At 44.3% G+C, this 17,642-nt stretch overlaps 11 non-coding genes across 11 annotated transcripts; all 11 read left to right on the forward strand.

The window, feature by feature from the left end:
• Positions 1-352: 352 nt before the first annotated feature.
• trnap-agg (transfer RNA proline (anticodon AGG)) lies at positions 353-424 on the forward strand. Its single transcript has one exon. It is a non-coding gene; the product is annotated as a tRNA-Pro (tRNA).
• An 851-nt stretch (positions 425-1,275) lies between these two features.
• Positions 1,276-1,347, forward strand: trnap-agg (transfer RNA proline (anticodon AGG)). The gene has a single exon. It is a non-coding gene; the product is annotated as a tRNA-Pro (tRNA).
• A 1,317-nt stretch (positions 1,348-2,664) lies between these two features.
• On the forward strand, positions 2,665-2,736 carry trnap-agg (transfer RNA proline (anticodon AGG)). Its single transcript has one exon. It is a non-coding gene; the product is annotated as a tRNA-Pro (tRNA).
• Positions 2,737-3,035: 299 nt separating this feature from the next.
• trnap-cgg (transfer RNA proline (anticodon CGG)) lies at positions 3,036-3,107 on the forward strand. Its single transcript has one exon. It is a non-coding gene; the product is annotated as a tRNA-Pro (tRNA).
• A 1,975-nt stretch (positions 3,108-5,082) lies between these two features.
• On the forward strand, positions 5,083-5,154 carry trnap-agg (transfer RNA proline (anticodon AGG)). Its single transcript has one exon. It is a non-coding gene; the product is annotated as a tRNA-Pro (tRNA).
• Positions 5,155-6,561: 1,407 nt separating this feature from the next.
• Positions 6,562-6,633, forward strand: trnap-agg (transfer RNA proline (anticodon AGG)). The gene has a single exon. It is a non-coding gene; the product is annotated as a tRNA-Pro (tRNA).
• Positions 6,634-9,430: 2,797 nt separating this feature from the next.
• trnap-agg (transfer RNA proline (anticodon AGG)) lies at positions 9,431-9,502 on the forward strand. Its single transcript has one exon. It is a non-coding gene; the product is annotated as a tRNA-Pro (tRNA).
• Positions 9,503-10,354: 852 nt separating this feature from the next.
• Positions 10,355-10,426, forward strand: trnap-agg (transfer RNA proline (anticodon AGG)). Its single transcript has one exon. It is a non-coding gene; the product is annotated as a tRNA-Pro (tRNA).
• A 2,353-nt stretch (positions 10,427-12,779) lies between these two features.
• Positions 12,780-12,851, forward strand: trnap-agg (transfer RNA proline (anticodon AGG)). Its single transcript has one exon. It is a non-coding gene; the product is annotated as a tRNA-Pro (tRNA).
• Positions 12,852-13,150: 299 nt separating this feature from the next.
• trnap-cgg (transfer RNA proline (anticodon CGG)) lies at positions 13,151-13,222 on the forward strand. The gene has a single exon. It is a non-coding gene; the product is annotated as a tRNA-Pro (tRNA).
• A 1,323-nt stretch (positions 13,223-14,545) lies between these two features.
• On the forward strand, positions 14,546-14,617 carry trnap-cgg (transfer RNA proline (anticodon CGG)). The gene has a single exon. It is a non-coding gene; the product is annotated as a tRNA-Pro (tRNA).
• Positions 14,618-17,642: the final 3,025 nt, after the last annotated feature.

Genomic DNA, 17,642 nt, shown 5'->3' on the forward strand with positions numbered 1-17,642 from the left:
GTATGCTTCTCGTTCATGCCGTGAGAAATCCCAGATTCAAATTTCGGTTGAGCCCTTACAGTTGTCTGCTGTTTTGTAAGGTCGTTGTGGCTTACACAGAGGTCTTTTTTCTGAGAATGCCAGTTTGTCAGCAGATAGTGTTGCCATGTAAAGTGGCTGTTTTGCAGTTGCTTGTTGGTCTACGGGCTTGATTCTCGCATAAGGTGTGAGAGGACCCGTTTTCAAAGCCTGGACGAACCATTGCAGAAGTCCCGGGTCCAAATCAAGCAAAAGCCCTGCTTCAATGTTTGTAAGATAAGGATTTCTGACTATCTGATGCTTCTGATGTCTTGTGAAATAGTCAAGCTTTTGTGGCTCGTTGGTCTAGGGGTATGATTCTCGCTTAGGGTGCGAGAGGTCCCGGGTTCAAATCCCGGACGAGCCCTTGCATTAATTCTGTTGTTTTACAGGGCTTTATGGCTTTCATAAAAAACGTTTTTCGAAGAATTCCAGGTTGTCAGCAGATAGTGTCGGCACATAAAGCATTTCTTTGCTTAGTGGCTTGGTTGTCTAGGAGTATGCTTCTCGTTCATGCCGTGAGAAATCCCAGATTTAAATTTCGGTTGAGCCCTTACAGTTGTCTGCTGTTTTGTAAGGGCGTTGTGGCTTACACAGAAGCCTTTTTTCTGAGAATGCCAGTTCGTCAGCAGATAGTGTTGCCATATAAAGTTACTGTTTTGCAGTGGCTAGTTGGTCTAGGGGTATGATTCTCGCTTCGGGTGTGAGATGTCCCGGGTTCAAATCCCGGACGAGCCCTTGCAGGTGTCATGTGTTTTACAGGGCACTATGTCTTTCATTAAAATGTCTTTCGAAGAGTTCCAGTTTGTCAGCAGATAGTGTCGCCACATAAAACATTCCTTTGCATAGTGGCTTGCTGGTCTAGGCGTATGATTTTCGTTCATGCAATGAGAAATCCCAGATTCAAATTTCGGTTGAGCCCTTACAGTTGTCTGCTGTTTTGTAAGGTCGTTGTGGCTTACACAGAGGCCTTTTTTCTGAGAATGCCGGTTTGTCAGCAGATAGTGTTGCCATGTAAAGTGGCTGTTTTGCAGGTGCTCGTTGGTCTACGGGCTTGATTCTCGCATAAGGTGCGAGAGGTCCCATTTTCAAAGCCTGGACGAACCATTGCAGAAGTCCCGGGTCCAAATGAAGAAAAAGCCCTTCTTCAATGTTTGTAAGATAAGGATTTCTGACCATCTGTTGCTTCTGATGTCTTGTGAAATCCTCAAGCTTTGTGGCTCGTTGGTCTAGGGGTATGATTCTCGCTTAGGGTGCGAGAGGTCCCGGGTTCAAATCCCGGACGAGCCCTTGCAATTGTTCTGTTGTTTTACAGGGCTTTATGGCTTTCATAAAAAACGTTTTTCGAAGAATTCCAGTTTGTCAGCAGATAGTGTCGGCACATAAAACATTTCTATGCTTAGTGGCTTGGTTGTCTAGGAGTATGCTTCTCGTTCATGCCGTGAGAAATCCCAGATTCAAATTTCGGTTGAGCCCTTACAGTTGTCTACTGTTTTGTAAGGGCGTTGTGGCTTACACAGAAGCCTTTTTTCTGAGAATGCCGGTTCGTCAGCAGATAGTGTTGCCATATAAAGTTACTGTTTTGCAGTGGCTCATTGGTCTAGGGGTATGATTCTCGCTTCGGGTGTGAGAGGTCCCGGGTTCAAATCCCTGACGAGCACTTGCAGGTGTCATGTGTTTTACAGGGCACTATGTCTTTCATTAAAATGTCTTTTGAAGAATTCCAGTTTGTCAGCAGATAGTGTCGCCACTTAAAACATTCCTTTGCATAGTGGCCTGCTGGTCTAGGCGTATGATTTTCGTTTATGCAATGAGAAATCCCAGATTCAAATTTCGGTTGAGCCCTTACAGTTGTCTGCTGTTTTGTAAGGTCGTTGTGGCTTACACAGAGGCCTTTTTTCTGAGAATGCCAGTTTGTCAGCAGATAGTGTTGCCATATAAAGTTGCTGTTTTGCAGTGGCTCGGTGGTCTAGGGGTATGACTCTCACTAAGGGTGCCCTTGATTCGTTAGAGAAAGATTTCTGACTATCTGACGCCTTGTGAAATTCTCTCAATTAAGTGGCTCATTGGTCTATGGGTATAATTCTCGCTTCGGTTGCGAGAGGACCTGTGTTTAATACCCGGATGAGCCCTTGCAGGTGTACTGTGTTTTACAGGGCATTATGTCTTTCGTAAAAACGTCTTTCAAAGAATTCCAATTTGTCAGCAGATAGTGTCGCCACATAAAATATTTCTTGAATAGTGGCTTGCTGGTCTAGGAGTATGATTCTCCTTCATGCCATGAGAAATCCTAGGTTCAAATTTCAGTTGAACCCTTACAGTTGTCTTTTGTATGGGCGTTGTGGCTTACACAGAGGCCTTTTTTCTGAGAATGCCGGTTTGTCAGCAGATAGTGTTGCCATGTAAAGTGGCTGTTTTGCAGTTGCTCGTTGGTCTACGGGCTTGATTCTCGCATAAGGTGCGAGAGGTCCCGTTTTCAAAGCCTGGACGAACCATTGCAGAAGTCCCGGGTCCAAATGAAGCAAAAGCCCTGCTTCAATGTTTGTAAGATAAGGATTTCTGACCATCTGTTGCTTCTGATGTCTTGTGAAATATTCAAGTTTTTGTGGCTCGTTGGTCTAGGGGTATGATTCTCGCTTAGGGTGCGAGAGGTCCCGGGTTCAAATCCCGGACGAGCCCTTGCAATTGTTCTGTTGTTTTACAGGGCTTTATGGCTTTCATAAAAAACGTTTTTCGAAGAATTCCAGTTTGTCAGCAGATATTGTCGGCACATAAAACATTTCTATGCTTAGTGGCTTCGTTGTCTAGGAGTATGCTTCTCGTTCATGCCGTGAGAAATCCCAGATTCAAATTTCGGTTGAGCCCTTACAGTTGTCTGCTGTTTTGTAAGGGCGTTGTGGCTTACACAGAGACTTTTTTTCTGAGAATGCCAGTTCGTCAGCAGATAGTGTTGCCATATAAAGTTACTGTTTTGCAGTGGCTCGTTGGTCTAGGGGTATGATTCTCGCTTCGGGTGTGAGAGGTCCCGGGTTCAAATCCCGGACGAGCCCTTGCAGGTGTCATGTGTTTTACAGGGCACTATGTCTTTCATTAAAATGTCTTTTGAAGAATTCCAGTTTGTCAGCAGATAGTGTCGCCACTTAAAACATTCCTTTGCATAGTGGCTTGCTGGTCTAGGCGTATGATTTTCGTTTATGCAATGAGAAATCCCAGATTCAAATTTCGGTTGAGCCCTTACAGTTGTCTGCTGTTTTGTAAGGTCGTTGTGGCTTACACAGAGGCCTTTTTTCTGAGAATGCCAGTTTGTCAGCAGATAGTGTTGCCATATAAAGTTGCTGTTTTGCAGTGGCTTGGTGGTCTAGGGGTATGACTCTCACTAAGGGTGCCCTTGATTCGTTAGAGAAAGATTTCTGACTATCTGACGCCTTGTGAAATTCTCTCAATTAAGTGGCTCATTGGTCTATGGGTATGATTCTCGCTTCGGTTGCGTGAGGACCTGTGTTTAATACCCGGATGAGCCCTTGCAGGTGTACTGTGTTTTACAGGGCATTATGTCTTTCGTAAAACTGTCTTTCAAAGAATTCCAATTTGTCAGCAGATAGTGTCGCCACATAAAATATTTCTTGAATAGTGGCTTGCTGGTCTAGGAGTATGATTCTCCTTCATGCCATGAGAAATCCTAGGTTCAATTTTCAGTTGAACCCTTACAGTTGTCTTTTGTATGGGCGTTGTGGCTTACACAGAGGCCTTTTTTCTGAGAATGCCGGTTTGTCAGCAGATAGTGTTGCCATGTAAAGTGGCTGTTTTGCAGTTGGTCTACGGGCTTGATTCTCGCATAAGGTGCGAGAGGTCCCGTTTTCAAAGCCTGGACGAACCATTGCAGAAGTCCCGGGTCCAAATGAAGCAAAAGCCCTGCTTCAATGTTTGTAAGATAAGGATTTCTGACCATTTGTTGCTTCTGATGTCTTGTGAAATATTCAAGTTTTTGTGGCTCGTTGGTCTAGGGGTATGATTCTCGCTTAGGGTGCGAGAGGTCCCGGGTTCAAATCTCGGACGAACCCTTGCAATTATTCTGTTGTTTTACAGGGCATTATGGCTTTCATAAAAAAACGTTTTTCGAAGAATTCCAGTTTGTCAGCAGATAGTGTCGGCACATAAAACATTCCTTTCCATAGTGGTTTGGTTGTCTAGAAGTATGCTTTCCGTTTATGCCGTGAGAAATCCCAGATTCACATTTCGGTTGAGCCCTTACAGTTGTCTGCTGTTTTGTAAGGGCGTTGTGGCTTACACAGAGGCCTTTTTTCTGAGAATGCCAGTTCGTCAGCAGATAGTGTTGCCATATAAAGTTACTGTTTTGCAGTGGCTCGTTGGTCAAGGGGTATGATTCTTGCTTAGGGTGCCCTTGATTCTATAGAGAAAGTTTTCTGACTATCTGATACTTCTGAGGCCATGTGAAATGCTCTCAATTTAGTGGCTCGTTGGTCTAGGGGTATCATTCTTGCTTCGGGTGTGAGAGGTCCTGGGTTCAAATCCCGGACGAGCCCTTTCAGGTGTCATGTGTTTTACAGGGCACTATGTCTTTCATTAAAATGTCTTTCGAAGAATTCCAGTTTGTCAGCAGATAGTGTCGCCACATAAAACATTTCTATGCTTAGTGGCTTGGTTGTCTAGGAGTATGCTTCTCGTTCATGCCGTGAGAAATCCCAGATTCAAATTTCGGTTGAGCCCTTACAGTTGTCTGCTGTTTTGTAAGGTCGTTGTGGCTTACACAGAGGTCTTTTTTCTGAGAATGCCAGTTTGTCAGCAGATAGTGTTGCCATGTAAAGTGGCTGTTTTGCAGTTGCTTGTTGGTCTACGGGCTTGATTCTCGCATAAGGTGTGAGAGGACCCGTTTTCAAAGCCTGGACGAACCATTGCAGAAGTCCCGGGTCCAAATCAAGCAAAAGCCCTGCTTCAATGTTTGTAAGATAAGGATTTCTGACTATCTGATGCTTCTGATGTCTTGTGAAATAGTCAAGCTTTTGTGGCTCGTTGGTCTAGGGGTATGATTCTCGCTTAGGGTGCGAGAGGTCCCGGGTTCAAATCCCGGACGAGCCCTTGCATTAATTCTGTTGTTTTACAGGGCTTTATGGCTTTCATAAAAAACGTTTTTCGAAGAATTCCAGGTTGTCAGCAGATAGTGTCGGCACATAAAGCATTTCTTTGCTTAGTGGCTTGGTTGTCTAGGAGTATGCTTCTCGTTCATGCCGTGAGAAATCCCAGATTTAAATTTCGGTTGAGCCCTTACAGTTGTCTGCTGTTTTGTAAGGGCGTTGTGGCTTACACAGAAGCCTTTTTTCTGAGAATGCCAGTTCGTCAGCAGATAGTGTTGCCATATAAAGTTACTGTTTTGCAGTGGCTAGTTGGTCTAGGGGTATGATTCTCGCTTCGGGTGTGAGATGTCCCGGGTTCAAATCCCGGACGAGCCCTTGCAGGTGTCATGTGTTTTACAGGGCACTATGTCTTTCATTAAAATGTCTTTCGAAGAGTTCCAGTTTGTCAGCAGATAGTGTCGCCACATAAAACATTCCTTTGCATAGTGGCTTGCTGGTCTAGGCGTATGATTTTCGTTCATGCAATGAGAAATCCCAGATTCAAATTTCGGTTGAGCCCTTACAGTTGTCTGCTGTTTTGTAAGGTCGTTGTGGCTTACACAGAGGCCTTTTTTCTGAGAATGCCGGTTTGTCAGCAGATAGTGTTGCCATGTAAAGTGGCTGTTTTGCAGGTGCTCGTTGGTCTACGGGCTTGATTCTCGCATAAGGTGCGAGAGGTCCCATTTTCAAAGCCTGGACGAACCATTGCAGAAGTCCCGGGTCCAAATGAAGCAAAAGCCCTTCTTCAATGTTTGTAAGATAAGGATTTCTGACCATCTGTTGCTTCTGATGTCTTGTGAAATCCTCAAGCTTTTGTGGCTCGTTGGTCTAGGGGTATGATTCTCGCTTAGGGTGCGAGAGGTCCCTGGTTCAAATCCCGGACGAGCCCTTGCAATTGTTCTGTTGTTTTACAGGGCTTTATGGCTTTCATAAAAAACGTTTTTCGAAGAATTCCAGTTTGTCAGCAGATAGTGTCGGCACATAAAACATTTCTATGCTTAGTGGCTTGGTTGTCTAGGAGTATGCTTCTCGTTCATGCCGTGAGAAATCCCAGATTCAAATTTCGGTTGAGCCCTTACAGTTGTCTGCTGTTTTGTAAGGGCGTTGTGGCTTACACAGAGGTCTTTTTTCTGAGAATGCCAGTTTGTCAGCAGATAGTGTTGCCATGTAAAGTGGCTGTTTTGCAGTTGCTTGTTGGTCTACGGGCTTGATTCTCGCATAAGGTGTGAGAGGACCCGTTTTCAAAGCCTGGACGAACCATTGCAGAAGTCCCGGGTCCAAATCAAGCAAAAGCCCTGCTTCAATGTTTGTAAGATAAGGATTTCTGACTATCTGATGCTTCTGATGTCTTGTGAAATAGTCAAGCTTTTGTGGCTCGTTGGTCTAGGGGTATGATTCTCGCTTAGGGTGCGAGAGGTCCCGGGTTCAAATCCCGGACGAGCCCTTGCATTAATTCTGTTGTTTTACAGGGCTTTATGGCTTTCATAAAAAACGTTTTTCGAAGAATTCCAGGTTGTCAGCAGATAGTGTCGGCACATAAAGCATTTCTTTGCTTAGTGGCTTGGTTGTCTAGGAGTATGCTTCTCGTTCATGCCGTGAGAAATCCCAGATTTAAATTTCGGTTGAGCCCTTACAGTTGTCTGCTGTTTTGTAAGGGCGTTGTGGCTTACACAGAAGCCTTTTTTCTGAGAATGCCAGTTCGTCAGCAGATAGTGTTGCCATATAAAGTTACTGTTTTGCAGTGGCTAGTTGGTCTAGGGGTATGATTCTCGCTTCGGGTGTGAGATGTCCCGGGTTCAAATCCCGGACGAGCCCTTGCAGGTGTCATGTGTTTTACAGGGCACTATGTCTTTCATTAAAATGTCTTTCGAAGAGTTCCAGTTTGTCAGCAGATAGTGTCGCCACATAAAACATTCCTTTGCATAGTGGCTTGCTGGTCTAGGCGTATGATTTTCGTTCATGCAATGAGAAATCCCAGATTCAAATTTCGGTTGAGCCCTTACAGTTGTCTGCTGTTTTGTAAGGTCGTTGTGGCTTACACAGAGGCCTTTTTTCTGAGAATGCCGGTTTGTCAGCAGATAGTGTTGCCATGTAAAGTGGCTGTTTTGCAGGTGCTCGTTGGTCTACGGGCTTGATTCTCGCATAAGGTGCGAGAGGTCCCATTTTCAAAGCCTGGACGAACCATTGCAGAAGTCCCGGGTCCAAATGAAGCAAAAGCCCTTCTTCAATGTTTGTAAGATAAGGATTTCTGACCATCTGTTGCTTCTGATGTCTTGTGAAATCCTCAAGCTTTTGTGGCTCGTTGGTCTAGGGGTATGATTCTCGCTTAGGGTGCGAGAGGTCCCTGGTTCAAATCCCGGACGAGCCCTTGCAATTGTTCTGTTGTTTTACAGGGCTTTATGGCTTTCATAAAAAACGTTTTTCGAAGAATTCCAGTTTGTCAGCAGATAGTGTCGGCACATAAAACATTTCTATGCTTAGTGGCTTGGTTGTCTAGGAGTATGCTTCTCGTTCATGCCGTGAGAAATCCCAGATTCAAATTTCGGTTGAGCCCTTACAGTTGTCTGCTGTTTTGTAAGGGCGTTGTGGCTTACACAGAAGCCTTTTTTCTGAGAATGCCGGTTCGTCAGCAGATAGTGTTGCCATATAAAGTTACTGTTTTGCAGTGGCTCATTGGTCTAGGGGTATGATTCTCGCTTCGGGTGTGAGAGGTCCCGGGTTCAAATCCCTGACGAGCACTTGCAGGTGTCATGTGTTTTACAGGGCACTATGTCTTTCATTAAAATGTCTTTTGAAGAATTCCAGTTTGTCAGCAGATAGTGTCGCCACTTAAAACATTCCTTTGCATAGTGGCCTGCTGGTCTAGGCGTATGATTTTCGTTTATGCAATGAGAAATCCCAGATTCAAATTTCGGTTGAGCCCTTACAGTTGTCTGCTGTTTTGTAAGGTCGTTGTGGCTTACACAGAGGCCTTTTTTCTGAGAATGCCAGTTTGTCAGCAGATAGTGTTGCCATATAAAGTTGCTGTTTTGCAGTGGCTCGGTGGTCTAGGGGTATGACTCTCACTAAGGGTGCCCTTGATTCGTTAGAGAAAGATTTCTGACTATCTGACGCCTTGTGAAATTCTCTCAATTAAGTGGCTCATTGGTCTATGGGTATGATTCTCGCTTCGGTTGCGAGAGGACCTGTGTTTAATACCCGGATGAGCCCTTGCAGGTGTCCTGTGTTTTACAGGGCATTATGTCTTTCGTAAAAACGTCTTTCAAAGAATTCCAATTTGTCAGCAGATAGTGTCGCCACATAAAATATTTCTTGAATAGTGGCTTGCTGGTCTAGGAGTATGATTCTCCTTCATGCCATGAGAAATCCTAGGTTCAAATTTCAGTTGAACCCTTACAGTTGTCTTTTGTATGGGCGTTGTGGCTTACACAGAGGCCTTTTTTCTGAGAATGCCGGTTTGTCAGCAGATAGTGTTGCCATGTAAAGTGGCTGTTTTGCAGTTGCTCGTTGGTCTACGGGCTTGATTCTCGCATAAGGTGCGAGAGGTCCCGTTTTCAAAGCCTGGACGAACCATTGCAGAAGTCCCGGGTCCAAATGAAGCAAAAGCCCTGCTTCAATGTTTGTAAGATAAGGATTTCTGACCATCTGTTGCTTCTGATGTCTTGTGAAATATTCAAGTTTTTGTGGCTCGTTGGTCTAGGGGTATGATTCTCGCTTAGGGTGCGAGAGGTCCCGGGTTCAGATCTCGGACGAACCCTTGTAATTATTCTGTTGTTTTACAGGGCATTATGGCTTTCATAAAAAAACGTTTTTCGAAGAATTCCAGTTTGTCAGCAGATAGTGTCGGCACATAAAACATTCCTTTCCATAGTGGTTTGGTTGTCTAGAAGTATGCTTTTCGTTCATGCCGTGAGAAATCCCAGATTCACATTTCGGTTGAGCCCTTACAGTTGTCTTTTGTTTTGTAAGGGCGTTGTGGCTTACACAGAGGTCTTTTTTCTGAGAATGCCGGTTTGTCAGCAGATAGTGTTGCCATGTAAAGTGGCTGTTTTGCAGTTGCTCGTTGGTCTATGGGCTTGATTCTCGCATAAGGTGTGAGAGGACCCGTTTTCAAAGCCTGGACGAACCATTGCAGAAGTCCCGGGTCCAAATCAAGCAAAAGCCCTGCTTCAATGTTTGTAAGATAAGGATTTCTGACTATCTGATGCTTCTGATGTCTTGTGAAATAGTCAAGCTTTTGTGGCTCGTTGGTCTAGGGGTATGATTCTCGCTTAGGGTGCGAGAGGTCCCGGGTTCAAATCCCGGACGAGCCCTTGCATTAATTCTGTTGTTTTACAGGGCTTTATGGCTTTCATAAAAAACGTTTTTCGAAGAATTCCAGGTTGTCAGCAGATAGTGTCGGCACATAAAGCATTTCTTTGCTTAGTGGCTTGGTTGTCTAGGAGTATGCTTCTCGTTCATGCCGTGAGAAATCCCAGATTTAAATTTCGGTTGAGCCCTTACAGTTGTCTGCTGTTTTGTAAGGGCGTTGTGGCTTACACAGAAGCCTTTTTTCTGAGAATGCCAGTTCGTCAGCAGATAGTGTTGCCATATAAAGTTACTGTTTTGCAGTGGCTAGTTGGTCTAGGGGTATGATTCTCGCTTCGGGTGTGAGATGTCCCGGGTTCAAATCCCGGACGAGCCCTTGCAGGTGTCATGTGTTTTACAGGGCACTATGTCTTTCATTAAAATGTCTTTCGAAGAGTTCCAGTTTGTCAGCAGATAGTGTCGCCACATAAAACATTCCTTTGCATAGTGGCTTGCTGGTCTAGGCGTATGATTTTCGTTCATGCAATGAGAAATCCCAGATTCAAATTTCGGTTGAGCCCTTACAGTTGTCTGCTGTTTTGTAAGGTCGTTGTGGCTTACACAGAGGCCTTTTTTCTGAGAATGCCGGTTTGTCAGCAGATAGTGTTGCCATGTAAAGTGGCTGTTTTGCAGGTGCTCGTTGGTCTACGGGCTTGATTCTCGCATAAGGTGCGAGAGGTCCCATTTTCAAAGCCTGGACGAACCATTGCAGAAGTCCCGGGTCCAAATGAAGAAAAAGCCCTTCTTCAATGTTTGTAAGATAAGGATTTCTGACCATCTGTTGCTTCTGATGTCTTGTGAAATCCTCAAGCTTTTGTGGCTCGTTGGTCTAGGGGTATGATTCTCGCTTAGGGTGCGAGAGGTCCCGGGTTCAAATCCCGGACGAGCCCTTGCAATTGTTCTGTTGTTTTACAGGGCTTTATGGCTTTCATAAAAACCTTTTTTCGAAGAATTCCAGTTTGTCAGCAGATAGTGTCGGCACATAAAACATTTCTATGCTTAGTGGCTTGGTTGTCTAGGAGTATGCTTCTCGTTCATGCCGTGAGAAATCCCAGATTCAAATTTCGGTTGAGCCCTTACAGTTGTCTACTGTTTTGTAAGGGCGTTGTGGCTTACACAGAAGCCTTTTTTCTGAGAATGCCGGTTCGTCAGCAGATAGTGTTGCCATATAAAGTTACTGTTTTGCAGTGGCTCATTGGTCTAGGGGTATGATTCTCGCTTCGGGTGTGAGAGGTCCCGGGTTCAAATCCCTGACGAGCACTTGCAGGTGTCATGTGTTTTACAGGGCACTATGTCTTTCATTAAAATGTCTTTTGAAGAATTCCAGTTTGTCAGCAGATAGTGTCGCCACTTAAAACATTCCTTTGCATAGTGGCCTGCTGGTCTAGGCGTATGATTTTCGTTTATGCAATGAGAAATCCCAGATTCAAATTTCGGTTGAGCCCTTACAGTTGTCTGCTGTTTTGTAAGGTCGTTGTGGCTTACACAGAGGCCTTTTTTCTGAGAATGCCAGTTTGTCAGCAGATAGTGTTGCCATATAAAGTTGCTGTTTTGCAGTGGCTCGGTGGTCTAGGGGTATGACTCTCACTAAGGGTGCCCTTGATTCGTTAGAGAAAGATTTCTGACTATCTGACGCCTTGTGAAATTCTCTCAATTAAGTGGCTCATTGGTCTATGGGTATAATTCTCGCTTCGGTTGCGAGAGGACCTGTGTTTAATACCCGGATGAGCCCTTGCAGGTGTACTGTGTTTTACAGGGCATTATGTCTTTCGTAAAAACGTCTTTCAAAGAATTCCAATTTGTCAGCAGATAGTGTCGCCACATAAAATATTTCTTGAATAGTGGCTTGCTGGTCTAGGAGTATGATTCTCCTTCATGCCATGAGAAATCCTAGGTTCAAATTTCAGTTGAACCCTTACAGTTGTCTTTTGTATGGGCGTTGTGGCTTACACAGAGGCCTTTTTTCTGAGAATGCCGGTTTGTCAGCAGATAGTGTTGCCATGTAAAGTGGCTGTTTTGCAGTTGCTCGTTGGTCTACGGGCTTGATTCTCGCATAAGGTGCGAGAGGTCCCGTTTTCAAAGCCTGGACGAACCATTGCAGAAGTCCCGGGTCCAAATGAAGCAAAAGCCCTGCTTCAATGTTTGTAAGATAAGGATTTCTGACCATCTGTTGCTTCTGATGTCTTGTGAAATATTCAAGTTTTTGTGGCTCGTTGGTCTAGGGGTATGATTCTCGCTTAGGGTGCGAGAGGTCCCGGGTTCAAATCTCGGACGAACCCTTGCAATTATTCTGTTGTTTTACAGGGCATTATGGCTTTCATAAAAAAACGTTTTTCGAAGAATTCCAGTTTGTCAGCAGATAGTGTCGGCACATAAAACATTCCTTTCCATAGTGGTTTGGTTGTCTAGAAGTATGCTTTTCGTTCATGCCGTGAGAAATCCCAGATTCACATTTCGGTTGAGCCCTTACAGTTGTCTGCTGTTTTGTAAGGGCGTTGTGGCTTACACAGAGGCCTTTTTTCTGAGAATGCCAGTTCGTCAGCAGATAGTGTTGCCATATAAAGTTACTGTTTTGCAGTGGCTCGTTGGTCAAGGGGTATGATTCTTGCTTAGGGTGCCCTTGATTCGTTAGAGAAAGTTTTCTGACTATCTGATACTTCTGAGGCCATGTGAAATGCTCTCAATTTAGTGGCTCGTTGGTCTAGGGGTATCATTCTTGCTTCGGGTGTGAGAGGTCCTGGGTTCAAATCCCAGACGAGCCCTTGCAGGTGTCATGTGTTTTACAGGGCACTATGTCTTTCATTAAAATGTCTTTCGAAGAATTCCAGTTTGTCAGCAGATAGTGTCGCCACATAAAACATTCCTTTGCATAGTGGCTTGCTGGTCTAGGCGTATGATTTTCGTTCATGCAATGAGAAATCCCAGATTCAAATTTCGGTTGAGCCCTTACAGTTGTCTGCTGTTTTGTAAGGTCGTTGTGGCTTACACAGAGGTCTTTTTTCTGAGAATGCCAGTTTGTCAGCAGATAGTGTTGCCATGTAAAGTGGCTGTTTTGCAGTTGCTTGTTGGTCTACGGGCTTGATTCTTGCATAAGGTGTGAGAGGACCCGTTTTCAAAGCCTGGACGAACCATTGCAGAAGTCCCGGGTCCAAATGAAGCAAAAGCCCTGCTTCAATGTTTGTAAGATAAGGATTTCTGACTATCTGATGCTTCTGATGTCTTGTGAAATCCTCAAGCTTTTGTGGCTCGTTGGTCTAGGGGTATGATTCTCGCTTAGGGTGCGAGAGGTCCCGGGTTCAAATCCCGGACGAGCCCTTGCATTAATTCTGTTGTTTTACAGGGCTTTATGGCTTTCATAAAAAACGTTTTTCGAAGAATTCCAGGTTGTCAGCAGATAGTGTCGGCATATAAAACATTTCTTTGCTTAGTGGCTTGGTTGTCTAGGAGTATGCTTCTCGTTCATGCCGTGAGAAATCCCAGATTCAAATTTCGGTTGAGCCCTTACAGTTGTCTGCTGTTTTGTAAGGGCGTTGTGGCTTACACAGAAGCCTTTTTTCTGAGAATGCCAGTTCGTCAGCAGATAGTGTTGCCATATAAAGTTACTGTTTTGCAGTGGCTCGTTGGTCTAGGGGTATGATTCTCGCTTCGGGTGTGAGATGTCCCGGGTTCAAATCCCGGACGAGCCCTTGCAGATGTCATGTGTTTAACAGGGCACTATGTCTTTCATTAAAATGTCTTTCGAAGAGTTCCAGTTTGTCAGCAGATAGTGTCGCCACATAAAACATTCCTTTGCATAGTGGCTTGCTGGTCTAGGCGTATGATTTTCGTTCATGCAATGAGAAATCCCAGATTCAAATTTCGGTTGAGCCCTTACAGTTGTCTGCTCTTTTGTAAGGTCGTTGTGGCTTACACAGAGGCCTTTTTTCTGAGAATGCCAGTTTGTCAGCAGATAGTGTTGCCATATAAAGTTGCTGTTTTGCAGTGGCTCGGTGGTCTAGGGGTATGACTCTCACTAAGGGTGCCCTTGATTCGTTAGAGAAAGATTTCTGACTATCTGACGCCTTGTGAAATTCTCTCAATTAAGTGGCTCATTGGTCTATGGGTATGATTCTTGCATAGGTTGCGAGAGGACCCGGGTTCAATACCCGGATGAGCCCTTACAGGTGTACTGTGTTTTACAGGGCATTATGTCTTTCGTAAAAACGTCTTTCAAAGAATTCCAATTTGTCAGCAGATAGTGTCGCCACATAAAATATTTCTTGAATAGTGGCTTGTTGGTCTAGGAGTATGATTCTCCTTCATGCCATGAGAAATCCTAGGTTCAAATTTCAGTTGAACCCTTACAGTTGTCTTTTGTTTTGTAAGGGCGTTGTGGCTTACACAGAGGTCTTTTTTCTGAGAATGCCGGTTTGTCAGCAGATAGTGTTGCCATGTAAAGTGGCTGTTTTGCAGTTGCTCGTTGGTCTATGGGCTTGATTCTCGCATAAGGTGCGAGAGGTCCCGTTTTCAAAGCCTGGACGAACCATTGCAGAAGTCCCGGGTCCAAATGAAGCAAAAGCCCTGCTTCAATGTTTGTAAGATAAGGATTTCTGACCATCTGTTGCTTCTGATGTCTTGTGAAATGTTCAAGTTTTTGTGGCTCGTTGGTCTAGGGGTATGATTCTCGCTTAGGGTGCAAGAGGTCCCGGGTTCAAATACCGGACGAGCCCTTGCAGTTATTCTGTTGTTTTACAGGGCAATATGGCTTTCATAAAAAAACGTTTTTCGAAGAATTCCAGTTTGTCAGCAGATAGTGTCGGCACATAAAACATTCCTTTCCATAGTGGTTTTGTTGTCTAGAAGTATGCTTTTCGTTCATGCCGTGAGAAATCCCAGATTCACATTTCGGTTGAGCCCTTACAGTTGTCTGCTGTTTTGTAAGGGCGTTGTGGCTTACACAGAGGCCTTTTTTCTGAGAATGCCAGTTTGTCAGCAGATAGTGTTGCCATATAAAGTTACTGTTTTGCAGTGGCTCGTTGGTCTAGGGGTATGATTCTCGCTTCGGGTGTGAGATGTCCCGGGTTCAAATCCCGGACGAGCCCTTGCAGATGTCATGTGTTTAACAGGGCACTATGTCTTTCATTAAAATGTCTTTCGAAGAGTTCCAGTTTGTCAGCAGATAGTGTCGCCACATAAAACATTCCTTTGCATAGTGGCTTGCTGGTCTAGGCGTATGATTTTCGTTCATGCAATGAGAAATCCCAGATTCAAATTTCGGTTGAGCCCTTACAGTTGTCTGCTCTTTTGTAAGGTCGTTGTGGCTTACACAGAGGCCTTTTTTCTGAGAATGCCAGTTTGTCAGCAGATAGTGTTGCCATATAAAGTTGCTGTTTTGCAGTGGCTCGGTGGTCTAGGGGTATGACTCTCACTAAGGGTGCCCTTGATTCGTTAGAGAAAGATTTCTGACTATCTGACGCCTTGTGAAATTCTCTCAATTAAGTGGCTCATTGGTCTATGGGTATGATTCTTGCATAGGTTGCGAGAGGACCCGGGTTCAATACCCGGATGAGCCCTTACAGGTGTACTGTGTTTTACAGGGCATTATGTCTTTCGTAAAAACGTCTTTCAAAGAATTCCAATTTGTCAGCAGATAGTGTCGCCACATAAAATATTTCTTGAATAGTGGCTTGTTGGTCTAGGAGTATGATTCTCCTTCATGCCATGAGAAATCCTAGGTTCAAATTTCAGTTGAACCCTTACAGTTGTCTTTTGTTTTGTAAGGGCGTTGTGGCTTACACAGAGGTCTTTTTTCTGAGAATGCCGGTTTGTCAGCAGATAGTGTTGCCATGTAAAGTGGCTGTTTTGCAGTTGCTCGTTGGTCTATGGGCTTGATTCTCGCATAAGGTGCGAGAGGTCCCGTTTTCAAAGCCTGGACGAACCATTGCAGAAGTCCCGGGTCCAAATGAAGCAAAAGCCCTGCTTCAATGTTTGTAAGATAAGGATTTCTGACCATCTGTTGCTTCTGATGTCTTGTGAAATGTTCAAGTTTTTGTGGCTCGTTGGTCTAGGGGTATGATTCTCGCTTAGGGTGCAAGAGGTCCCGGGTTCAAATACCGGACGAGCCCTTGCAGTTATTCTGTTGTTTTACAGGGCAATATGGCTTTCATAAAAAAACGTTTTTCGAAGAATTCCAGTTTGTCAGCAGATAGTGTCGGCACATAAAACATTCCTTTCCATAGTGGTTTTGTTGTCTAGAAGTATGCTTTTCGTTCATGCCGTGAGAAATCCCAGATTCACATTTCGGTTGAGCCCTTACAGTTGTCTGCTGTTTTGTAAGGGCGTTGTGGCTTACACAGAGGCCTTTTTTCTGAGAATGCCAGTTTGTCAGCAGATAGTGTTGCCATATAAAGTTACTGTTTTGCAGTGGCTCGTTGGTCAAGGGGTATGATTCTCGCTTAGGGTGCCCTTGATTCGTTAAAGAAAGTTTTCTGAATATCTGATACTTCTGAGGCCATGTGAAATTCTCTCAATTTAGTGGCTCGTTGGTCTAGGGATATGATTCTCGCTTCGGGTGTGAGAAGTCCCGGGTTCAAATCCCGGACGAGTCCTTGCAGGTGTCATGTGGTTTACAGGGCACTATGTCTTTCACTAAAATGTCTTTCGAAGAATATCAGTTTGTCAGCAGATAGTGTCGCCACATAAAACATTCCTTTGCATAGTGGCTTGCTGGTCTAGGCATATGATTTTCGTTCATGCAATGAGAAATCCCAGATTCAATTTTCGGTTGAGCCCTTACAGTTGTCTGCTGTTTTGTAAGGTCGTTGTGGCTTACACAGAGGCCTTTTTTCTGAGAATGCCAGTTTGTCAGCAGATAGTGTTGCCATATAAAGTTGCTGTTTTGCAGTGGCTCGGTGGTCTAGGGGTATGACTCTCACTTAGGGTGCCCTTGATTCGTTAGAGAAAGATTTCTGACTATCTGACGCCTTGTGAAATTGTCTCGATTTAGTGGCTCATTGGTCTATGGGTATGATTCTTGCTTCGGTTGCGAGAGGACCCGGGTTCAATTCCTGGATGAGCACTTGCAGGTGTACTGTGTTTTACAGGGCTTTATGTCTTTCGTAAAAACGTCTTTCAAAGAATTCCAATTTGTCAGCAGATAGTGTCGCCACATAAAATATTTCTTGCATAGTGGCTTGCTGGTCTAGGAGTATGATTATCGTTCATGCCATGAAAAATCCTAGGTTCAAATTTCAGTTGAACCCTTACAGTTGTCTTTTGTTTGTAAGGGTGTGTGGCTTACACAGAGGCCTTTTTTCTGAGAATGCCGGTTTGTCAGCAGATAGTGTTGCTATGTAAAGTGGCTGTTTTGCAGTTGCTCGTTGGTCTACGGGCTTGATTCTCGCATAAGGTCCCGTTTTCAAATCCTGGACGAACCATTGCAGAAGTCCCGGGTTCAAAAGAAGCAAAAGCCCTGCTTCAATGTTTGTTAGATAAGGATTTCTGACCATCTGTTGCTTCTGATGTCTTGTGAAATATGCAAGTTTTTGTGGCTTGTTGGTCTAGGGGTATGATTCTCGCTTTGGGTACGATAGGCCCTGGGTTCAAATCCCGGACGAGTCCTTGCAGTTTCTCTGTTGTTTTACAGGGCATTATGGCTTTTATAAAAAACGTTTTTCGAAGAATTCCAGTTTGTCAGCAGATAGTGTCGGCACATAAAACATTCCTTTGCATAGTGGCATGGTTGTCTAGGAGTATGATTCTCGTTCATGCCATGATAAATCCCAGATTCAAATTTCGGTTGAGCCCTTACAGTTGTCTGCTGTTTTGTAAGGGCGTTGTGGCTTACACAGAGGCCTATTTTCTGAGAATGCCAGTTCGTCAGCAGATAGTGTTGCCCTGTAAAGTTGCTGTCTGAGTGAACTATGCTTTTAAGCCAGGGGTCACCAAACCTGTTCCCGGAGGTCTTAAAATGACAACCAAAGAGGTTGTTTCCAGTTTTTTCCAGTTGTTTACACACAATTTCTGAAAGCATGTTTCATATTGTCAGAACTCTACACACAAATCACAAAACACACACACATTGGGCAAAACTCTTCAATTCTTCTGCAAAATGAAACTATAAGTTCA

Source organism: Danio rerio, chromosome 4 (assembly GCF_052040795.2).
Source record: "Danio rerio strain M-AB ecotype USA chromosome 4, GRCz13ab, whole genome shotgun sequence".
In the NCBI taxonomy this organism is placed as follows: domain Eukaryota; kingdom Metazoa; phylum Chordata; class Actinopteri; order Cypriniformes; family Danionidae; genus Danio; species Danio rerio.